Raw genomic sequence first — 11600 nt, 5'->3', positions numbered from 1 at the left:
TCCACCAAATGCGAACAACGATTTGTGTATATAAACACTTTTCCCTCAATATTTTCTTTCCCAATACAAAATGGTTACCATAAATCTCTCCACTACCCTTCAAAGGCTCAACAATATTTACATACACATAGCCCACGACTCCATGTTTTATCAGATTCAATCAACTTCAAGTAAAGACGAGAATTAGAGAAAATGAAATTTGAGAGAGAAAGAGCAGAGCGGAGAGGCGGTTTCCGGCGTGAATAGCAGCAGCTGCGTCGTGACATTGGTGGCAGTGGCGCTGTGTTTTGTCGGTGACAACAGGTGAAGATGAACGGAGATGTCGGATGGGGGGGCAGCGGCGTTTGGCATCCGGTGTGCGAACGGCAGCAGCGGCGAGATCTGCTGGACGCCGGCGACGGAGGCGGCGGCACGAAGGAGGAACAGAGAAGAGAGATGGGACAGCAGCTATGATGACGGAGAATTACACAAGGCAACGACGGCGTAAAACTGTGACAGTAACGACGCTGCGTTCTGAGCGACGGAGGAGCTGCGAACTAAGGAAGGAAGAGTTAAGGAGAGAGCTTATGGCCTTGTTGAAGAAGAGATGGTGGCGATGTATAGGGATGTCGATCGGGGATGACGAAAGATAGATGGAGCGATGGCAGAGCAGTTCTGCGGCAATGATTTGACGGAGGAGAAATTTCTCGGATCGAACAGCGACGGGGCGGCGCTGAAGCCATCGTGATCTGGGCAGAAGCAGAAACTGCGGCGGATTGCAGCGGCTGAGAGAAGAAGATAGGCGGAGAGCTGAGTCTTCGAGCTCGCCTATGGTGATGACGGAATTCAGATCGGAGACAGCAGCAGACGGAGAGAGAGCGAGACGAGAGTGAGATGGGAAGGATGATGGCTGGCGCTCACCGGCGACGGCGAGAAGCTGAGCAGCGACAACTCGGGAGATGACTGCAGCAGCCGTGGTGGGGGCCAGTAGTGGCTGTTCTCGCCAGCCACGGCGATCGAGTACCAGCCCGGAGACGGCGCGCAGCAGTGACAGAAAGAGAGATGAGTTGAATTGGCGTTTTGCAACAGAGAAAGAGAACGTGTAATGAGCTTGGAGAGAAAAGGTGAGGGAGATAGAGACGTTGCTATACAAATTTTTTTTTAGAAAGAGGATAGATGTGATTTTGGGCTACTGTACCAAATATTTTATTTGGGCATTGTTAATGAATTAAGTGGGCTGGAATATTCTTTTTGTTGGGTCAAGCTCGGGCAGCCTCGGCAATAATTGAAAGGCGGGAAGCATGGACCTAAGGAAGAGAATTCTCCGCGAATCAATTTGAAGTCGAAGTAAGGAATTCAAATTCAGAAAAATTAAACGATCGAGGTGGACTTTCGAACTAAATACTTTCAAGAGCTTTGGTTTTAATATATCGATTTGAGCATCGTTTTATGTGACGAAATTCCTTTTAACTGTGACTGCAATTATTTAAATATCAAGCATGATGAGGTGATATATGATTAAAGTGAAAGTGATGTTATGTGATATATGTGTTGAATTATTGAGTGATATTGTGAATTGCTCGACTTGTTGATGTGATGTGAGATGATGCTCGAACTTGATAGAAAATGATTTATGATTCAAATGCGTTTTATGAGAAAAATGGAGTTTGCAAAGGGGTATGTCATGCCATGTTTTTGTTTTGAGAAATGCCTATCTGTTTGTTTAGCAAGGGAGTTGTCCCTACTAGACCTATTGAAATCGAATTCGGGTCTGACTAGGGAGTGAGTCCCTACTCAGGCTAGTGTACACCATTGGGGATCGGGAGCCGTCTTTTGGGTCGGCCGGTCCGGTGATCGAGTTGTGGCCATAATCTCGTTTCACATGTTGTTGAGGTTGTTGATGTTGAGATTGTTGAGGTTGTTGGTGTTGAGGTTGTTGAGATGATGATGTTGATGATTGCTTAGTAGGGAGTGAGTCCCTACTATGAGTTTAATCGAATTTGGGTCCTAGCAAGGGTGCGTCCCTACTTGGACTAGTGTACACGATGAGGACTATGAGTCATCGAATGGGTTGGCCGGTTTTCGTGCTCGTGGAAAGTGGCCACCTTACACGGCACCCTAAAGAACAGATATGGCAGTTTCTTAAATAACTCAAGGAAAAATGGTTGTGTTTTGAAATGATGAGAAAAAGGATTTGAGGATGAGTTGAAAGTTTGTGCTTGTGAAATATTTTTAGTGTCTCGGGCCTTTTCAAATTAAAACCCCGAGGTCACTCAATGGCGGCATGACATAATTAACTGTTTTATAAAATTGTTTTGGCATTTGTTCACTGAGTACATCAAGTACTCAGCCCTGCATTTGTTTTCCCTATGTGCAGGTTGAGCGGTGACGAGTGCAGCGGGTGTTAAGCATAAAAGTGAAGAATGTTTATCAAATGTCCAGAATATGTTGTGTCCTCATACATAGCAGTATTCTACTCTCGAAATGCTTCCGCTGAATTGTTGTCTTTCTTTTGAGTTCTTGATTTGTTGAGCTAATATTCTTTTGAGTTGTTGGTTGTCGAAATGGTACTCTAATTTTATTCGAGCTATTTCAATTATTTCGAGTTATGGTCGAGTTGTGTCCTTTTCCCCTTTCTTCCCTGCTTCTTTAACCCTCCCCTAGTCGCGATTCACCGTGTTTTCTATCCTTAGAAAATGCGGTCGTGACAATGTGTCATCTTAGTTGGGACATCCTAAAAAGGAAAACGTGTCATCTTAAGCGTGACGGAGGGAGTACTATATATAGGCATATGATGGCCAATGTGTATGATTTTGTTCTAAATAAATCGATCTTAATTTGCAAGAAATTTGTTTTTGGGGGTTTTGAATTATGGGACAGTGGCAAACCTGCATTTGCATGCAAATGTCTGTCTCTTCTTTCTCACTATTTACAGACACGTGCTGAAATAATTTTGTAGACTATGATCATAAAAAAACCTTGTGTCGTGTCTTTATTTCGAAATTTTATGACCTGCACATGAAATGCACTAGCTACTGTGTATATGTGTGTGTATGTTTGTGCATGAACAAGCTCTATTTTCAAGAAATCTGTAGTGCATGCAAATCCATCTCTCGCTCCCCACTCTACCAAGGCATGGGGAGTGTGGCGGCGGCCGTGATGTCGGCCACCGCGCTCCTCCAGAGGCCGCGGTGGGGCCCGCCCACATGGGGGCCTCCAGCATGGCAGGTCTGGACATGGCGTGGAAGAGGGGCGACGTGTTGACCAGGGACTTCCTCGGCCTCAACGGCAGGGCAAGCAGCAGCGGTGGCGGAGGGGGAGGCGGTAGGGAGGAGCTGCTGCCGCTGGTGAAGCTGTCGGCGTTTGAGAGGCCGGATCATGTTATTTTGCCTGATTATGTATAAGTTCAGTAATTTTTTCCGTTTTTATATTTTAATCAAACTCTTTCAGTTTACCATTCAAACATTAAACTGAATAACTGAGTTAATCTTAGCTTATATTACTCATTCATGGAAACAAATGTTCCATTGATGTTACATACAAAGAAATATTTCTAAATTATGTTTTCTATAAAAGTGGCATGTCATATTATCATTGGTTCACTACTAATTATGAGTAATCCGATTTAGGATAAGATTCCACATTTTACAAGTGTCAAATAATTGTACTCATCAAGCATCATATGATACTTCAATTTGGATCAATTTTGCATTCTCAATGTAGGTAGCTGGTATTTTGTGTTTGACACGTGTAGTGCTGCAAATTGCGACAACCTTAACTATCAACATAGTACTTCATCCGTCCCAATAAATATGAAACATTTGGTTTCCGGCACGAGCAGTGTTGTTTTGTGAGTTAATGAAGAGAAAGTAAAGTAAGAGAGAGGGAAAAGTAGAGAGAATGATGATTCCATTTTACGAAACGTTTCATTTTTAGTGGGACAATCCAAAAAAAAACGTTGCATTTGTAATGGGACAGAGGGAGTACTTTTTGAATTCTACTATAGTTTAAACTTTAAACATATCTTTTTTACACGTTTAATTCTAACTAGTCAAACAGCAGAAGTTGACTAACCAATGCAATCCTGTCTGCAAAATGGTACTCCCTCCGTCCCATTGAAGATGACTCACTTTCCATTTTAGTTTGTCCCAACTAAGATGACTCATTACTTAAAATGTAAACACTTTATCTCTATTTTATTCCCTCTCTCTTACTTTACTCTCTCCTTTCAATACACAAAATAAATTTGCATAAAATCCCGTGCCGCCTAAGGAAGGGGTCATCTTCCTTGGGACGGAGGGAGTACCATAATGCCATTGTCCATTGTGCCGAGACACCTTCTTAGTTAGGTAGGTTCAAGAATCTCGATAGTTCGTACTCAAAATCAATGATCGAAATCATAATATATAGTAACTGACCCCCTCATTAAAAGACCGTGATATCAAGTGATTACCTAAACACTTTGAATAATAGAAATCATAGAATAGCCGCTAACTCAAAATTTGAGAGTTGATCCCCTTCACTAATAGATTGAAACCACGATATCAAGTGACTATCTAGACACCTGGGATAATAAAAATAATAGAATACCTTATTCAAAATTTAAGACTTTTCCATTCTTGAAAGTAAAACTTCTAAGATTTAGTAGCTACGATGCAATCAAATATGCTCAAAATCAAGGATCAAATCTCTTACCGTACCAAAAAAAAAAAAAAAAAAAAGGCAAATACGAAGTTTTAAAATATGCACTAACTTTTGACACGAGGTGTCAAACGATATGCAAATATTGTTCGTGAGCAAAAAAATTTTGGGGTCAAATTTCACCATTCACCTATCATGGGCCCGGAATGTCTTGCTACTAAAACTGAGGATGGCTGTATTTTATTTTTCGGCCCAGCCCAACTATAGTCAGATTTAATATTGTTTAGAATTTTGATTCATGGATATTTCAGAATGGGCCTTCTTCAGTTGGGCCCGTATTACTGATCCCTCATCAATCCATGTAGGCCCATATCCAACTATCGCATAAAGAAATGTTGTACTACTAGCTTTTCCATAAAAATTACTACTACGGGCATTCACAATAAGATCATATCTCTAAAACCCATCTCAGAGTCTATCTCCATTTGTTCATACCACGTCAGCAGGCTCATCCCAGGCCTATCCCCCTGCAATGAGAGCTCATCCAAGAGCCTATCTCAAAGCCCATCTCATTTCTACATCATCACTATTTTTATATTTTACTTTTAATTATTAGTCTGAAATAAAATGATATAAAATAGCAAGAAAAATAAATTAAAGACAATTCAATAAAAAACAAATTTCATTAAAAAGAAAATATCCTACATTTATAAAAAATACATAAAAAAATAAACTAAAAATATTGATAAAAATATTAAAAATATTGTGACTAGAGAAAATTAAAATGTAGAGTGAGATAAAATAAAATAAGATTAAATGTGAATAATTGGTGGGGAATGGAGTGTAAAGAGTATAAAAAATGAATTAAAAGAAAAAATAAAAAAAAGAATCGGCTGAGCCTTAATATCGGCTGAGGCGTTGGGGAGGGGGAATCCCCCCCCCCCCCCCGAATGGTGACCTAGGAGAGTCGATGAGGGGGCCAATAGATAGGCCCTTGCTATCGGCCCCATTGCCAATGCCATTAGCCAGTTAGCCTTGGCCCAATAGAATAGAGATTTGGAATTTAATTTGCATCTTTCTTATTTATTTATGATTAACTTAAGTATTTTATAATTAAATAGTGCACTCCAGGGATGGGATAAGAAGAAAAAAAGAGATAGATTAGCATATAATTAATTAATTGAGATAAGAAGATATCACCACAATAAATTCAATTTTCGTGGAAAACAGAAATGGCAAAACATATTAAATCAGATATTCAACAAAATTTAGGTGCTATGTGCAGAAACTCGGCATTTAACCACTGTTATTTGGAGTATTAATCAATTTTTTCCTTCAAAGTTTTATTTTTTTTATTTTTTTTACATTTATAAATGAAATCAATTACAATTTAAATCTCAAAATTTGGAACTTGTCGCAGTTAGATTCAATTTCTAATTAAGTGTTTCAATAATGCCACGACTTTTAAAATTTTCTAATTTGAGACATTAATTATTGGAACACTTATATTAAGTCTAATTTTCAATTAAGTCAAGAGTTTGTGATTTAAATTGCTAGAATTTTCTATTCACCAATAAGTAGGATTTATGAGAGGATGAACATTAACTTTTTATGTTGTCATTTTCAAATTTTAGTTAATTAGTATTATGGTTGGTTGTTCAATAATTTATTTTATTCTTTGTCCCATTACATTGTAGGAGTATAATCTAATGGGGAAAAATATCACCATAAATAATATTCTATGCTGAAAGCAAATATTTCATTTCTATAAGGTCAATTGGGCTCCATACAATATTTACATATATTTCTTTGTGTACAATAATCAATCACCTTTCCTACATAGAAGACTAATTGAAATTATCACAAGGAAAAGTCTAGTTAATATAATCACACAATTAAAGTCCGCACAATTATGGCCAAATCATTCTAGCTTTTATCCCAACAAGACTAATAATGGAACTCTACTTCCTTAATTATCTACAGGTCCAGCAGGTTCAGCCCAACCTGGAGAAGGATGTTCAAGGCCGGGGTCCAATGTCAAAGCCTTATCAGATGGATGTTGGGGGAAGGTAAGATCAGTTTTTGGGATGATACTTGGTTGGATGATCAGCCGATTATTGTTTTTTGTTCAAAAACAGGGACCCCACCGTTTGTAAGAGTGAGGGATTTCTGGTCTCTGGTTGGAAGGAGGATGATGTCCTGGGTTTGATGGATGAATGGGGTGTTCCGAGAGAGGTGAGTGGAAGAATTTTGGACACTCCGATTGACATGGAGGCTGGGGACATTAGCCGTTGGGCCTTGACTCCACATGGCAACTTTACAGTGGCCTCGGCCTGGGAGTTTATAAGAAACAAAGGAGAAAAGTTGGAGGTTTATGAGTTCATTTGGGGAAGAGATATTAGCCCTTCAATATCGGTTTTCCTATGGAGGCTTCTAGCTAACCGAATTCCGGTAGATGCAAAATTGCAATGGTGGGGAGTGTCTCTTGCTTCTAAATGCCGCTGCTGCTCAAAACCAGGTATGGAATCAAGAATGCATCTTTTTGTAAATGGGGATGCAGCAACTTCTGTGTGGAACCATTTCTCAAGGTGGTTTCCACAAGCTCCGGATTTTGATAGAGGGCAGAACTTGGAGCGTCGTCTGAGGTGGTGGCAGAGACACACAGTTAGCAAGAATAAACACCATATATGTATCTTGATTCCATGCCTGATTGTCTGGTTTCTTTGGATAGAAAGAAATGGTTGTGTTCACAATGACAAGATCTTCACAGTGGAAAATGTTTGCAAGAGAGTTGTTAATTATTTGAGGAATCTGGTTCTGGCGGGTCTTCTTGGCCAAGATCAATGGGAAGAATGTGATCTGAAAGTAGATTTCATGGGAGAGCAGGCGAGGAAGCGAACGGTGAGGAGGGTAGAGAAGGTCTTGTGGAAACCGCCAGACTGGCCGTGGGTTAAACTCAATACTGATGGCTCATTTGAGGGGCTGACAGGTAGAGCAGGAGGGGGTGGGATTGTACGGGATCATTTTGGAGAGCCTGTGGAGGTTTTTTGCGTCCCACTGAAGGCAGCCTCGGTTTTCGAAGCTGAGCTTAAGGCTTTGCTCGTTGGTTTTTCTAGTTTAGCGTCCTTTTCGTTGAGGTTGTCGTTTGTTTTTTATATTGTTTTGATCTGGATCATCCACTTTTGGGAATGGTCTATGTACAAACTTTGCTTGCATGATATATATGGGATGAGGGACCTACTCAACCCTCCACCGTGATGGTGTTTAAAAAAAAAAAAAAAAAAAAAAAAAAAAAAAAAAAAAACAAGACTAATAATGGAAAACATATCACAAGAGTAAGAATTATTAAATACACAACAATGTTATATGATCTTTTGATAAATTACAAGAGCATTCTGTCTCCCAGTGACATAAACTTATGTACTACTCCATGATACATAAATGTGAGTGTGTGTAAATCATCAAAAACATGAGCTTATGATAATTTAATTATGAAAGCATAGCCATAGGCTACAAAAAAAGTGGGCACATATATATATATATATATATAGGGTTTTGATCTATGCAAACCCATTTTTAATACAAAAATACAGAATCAAGCATATGAAGGTCATTTTTAGGTCATCGTAAGCTTATTTTTACGTCATTATAATAAGGATGACATAAACGGATCTTAACATGACATCAACCCCAAAGTTTATAATATGACCTAAAACTGCTTTATGATGACCCTCCGTGTTTTTCTTTAATTATTGACCATTAGATGGTCAAATCTCATGGTCAGGATTTGGTCTGGATTTTGTATTGGGATCAATTTTTGTATTGATCATTTTCCTATATATATATATATATATATATATATATATATATATATATATATATATATATATATAGGGATGTGATCATATCATAACCCCCAAATCACAGTATAACTCTATAACCAAATCTGGACCACACATATTTGATAATCTTGTGGTTGAGAATCAAACTTAGATTTACTTCATAAAAAAGGCGCAGGGGGGTAAAAATGTAATTTTCTCATTTAATTTCTGAATTTTACTCCAAACTCGTTTCAAACTTTCATTCTGTTCGAACTCAATTCTCTCACCTTCTAACAGATCGATTCTCTCATCTTCATCTTCCATATTTCTCGCCTATTTTATTTCAACATATCCAGATTTTCTTCGATTTGGTTCATTATTCCATAGTCTCCAGATTTTGTTTCCATATTTCTCGCATAATTGTGATCGGGAAGATGTTTTCAATTTTGCGTTCTTATTTTCATTGATTACCTCTGCAATTGCTATCAGAATTTGCTTCGATGGAATTTGTAGCAAATAACGAAGGTAACAATCATTATCTATGTACATTCCTGTTTGTGATGATGCTTTGAAGCCAATGATTGGTATGAAATTCAATACATTAGTAGAAGCAGTTGATTTCTATGAACATTATGCTCGTTCAGTTGGTTTTTGGCATTCCTCATGTATTGAATTTGATTTTAGATTAATATTAGTTTTCGATTGGTTTATGTTTCTGATGTACTGAAATTCTTATTTGATTATATTATGTATTGTCGATTATGTGTTAAGATGATACTTTTGGCTTATAAATGTTAGGTTTACTGCATAACATGATAGTTTTGTCGGATAAAATGATACTCTGATAAAATGATACTATGATAAAATGATACTCTGATAAAATGATACTTTTACTGATTTGTAGGTATGTACATTCCTGTTTGCGATGATGCTTTGAGGCCAATGATTGGTATGAAATTCAATACATTAGTAGAAGCAGTTGATTTCTATGAACATTATGCTCGTTCAGTTGGTTTTGGCATTCGTAAAATGGGCAACAAATCAGTTCAAGGTATTACTAAGTGGCAGTATTTGGCTTGCAGCAGACAAGGCTCTAAGAATTTTATACCTGGTCGTGCATCCCAATCAATTGAAGTGTCTATTAAGAAGCGTAGGTGTCGGTCATTTAGGTGTGAATGTCTTGCTAAGCTCAACTTGAGATATTTTTCAGATGGCATGAGGAGAGGATATGAGGTTTATCAGTTTGTTGAGTATCATAATCACTTAATGGTTGCGGATGAGCATAGGCATTTTATGATGGCAAATCGCAATCTGGATCCTATTCATCGGAGGTTTATGGAGGATTGTGGCAGGTATAATATTGGTCCCACTCTCACATTCAAACTTTTGAAGGAGATAATGGGTGGACCTGAAAATGTTGGATGTGATATTATTGATATTAGAAATGGTTATCGTGATATTATGTCCAATATTGATGGTTCAGATGCTCAAATGATTTTTGATTATATGCGTTCTCAAAAGGAATCATCTGATGCCTTCTATTATGAAATTGAGATAGGATCTCATGGAAAGTTAACTAGACTCTTCTGGGCTGATGCTATTTCAAGACGAAATTATCATATGTTTGGAGATGTAATTTCATTTGACTCAACATACAACACTAACAGGTATATTACTTTTGTTGCTAATGGACGTAAAATGATACTTTTTGCTGATTAAATTATATTTCAATTGATAAAATGATACTTTTGGCTGATAAAATGATAGTAATAGCTGATAAAATGATACTTTTCTATATGCATGAAAATATAATTCATTTTTATGTTATATTCTGAAGGTATTGCATGATTTTTGCTCCATTCACTGGAAAAGATAACCATTCTAGACCAGTTACATTTGGAGCTGGCTTGTTATCAAGTGAAGGTAGAGACTCCTATTCTTGGTTGTTTGGTTGTTTTGTTCGATGCATGGGGGTCGCACCCAAATTGATTATCACTGATCAAGATTGGGGGATCAAACTTGCTGTTCAACAAGTACTATTACAAACAAGGCACCGATGGTGTGTGTGGCATAGCATGGTTAAGGTGTCAGATAGGTTGCCCAAATCTTTACTTGGTAATGAAAATTTCAAAAAAGAGTTGAATGCATGTGTTTGGTCTGATTTGTTAGAGCCTGATGAGTTTGATATAATATGGAATGATATAATGGAACGGTATGGATTAGAAGACGTGCACTGGTTTGGATCAATGTTTGAAGATAGAGAATTCTGGGTTCCTGCTTATTTTCGAGATTTTCCCATGGGGTCGCTTCTTAGGACTACATCGATGTCTGAATCGGAGAATAGCTTTTTTAAAAACTACACAAAGCCACGTGCAAATCTTGTACAGTTCATCAATTTCTTTAATTATGTTGTGGGAGATCAAAGGAATGCCAATTCACGATTGAACTACTTGGATTACTCAACTATTCCTGATTTGTCAACCCAATTGCCTAGTGAGAAGCATGCATCTACAATCTACACTGATTCTATTTTCAAACATGTACAACAGGAAATAAGTACGGTATGTGAGATTGTTTCTATAACTGTTGAGGATAACATCAAGATGCATCAAGTCAAGGACCAATATGGTAGAACATGGGATGTTGATAAGGCTAATTTCATGCATCGGTTATATGGTGAAAAGCGTTACATTTTGCTGGGTCTAACACGTTTTCTAAGCCAGGTGTGTGATAGAATCGCTAGATCGAGGGAATGTTGAAGGAAACAATCTAGCGAAGGAATGAAGTGAAATGAGCAACTTAAAAGGAAAAGAAGGCGTGACGGAGGGACTCAGTAGCTGAGGGCAACAAAGTCTATCTATACCTCGCTGGGCCCCACTCCAACGCCTATAAATAGAAGAGCATGCAACACAAGAAGGAAGAATCTATCACTTTTTTTTTTGCTCACTCTTAGCTCACACACATAACACACACTTGGGAATGGAAGATCTGTGGTAGTTTGGGTTACGAAGGGGTTCATTTCTTCAGAAGTTTCAGTTGCAACACCGTCTGCGTGTGGGCGAAGATACAATCTCTTTAAATTTCAATGGTTTTTGCACTTTGCGGTCGAACTTCACTTTTGGGAGTCAATTTGGCTGTTGATGTAACTTGTTATCCTTT

The sequence above is a fragment of the Salvia hispanica genome, chromosome 1 (assembly GCF_029641045.1).
Source record: "Salvia hispanica isolate PSC_SH4W2 chromosome 1, Shi_PSC_v1, whole genome shotgun sequence".
In the NCBI taxonomy this organism is placed as follows: domain Eukaryota; kingdom Viridiplantae; phylum Streptophyta; class Magnoliopsida; order Lamiales; family Lamiaceae; genus Salvia; species Salvia hispanica.
Note: the sequence above shows the minus strand (reverse complement) of the source record.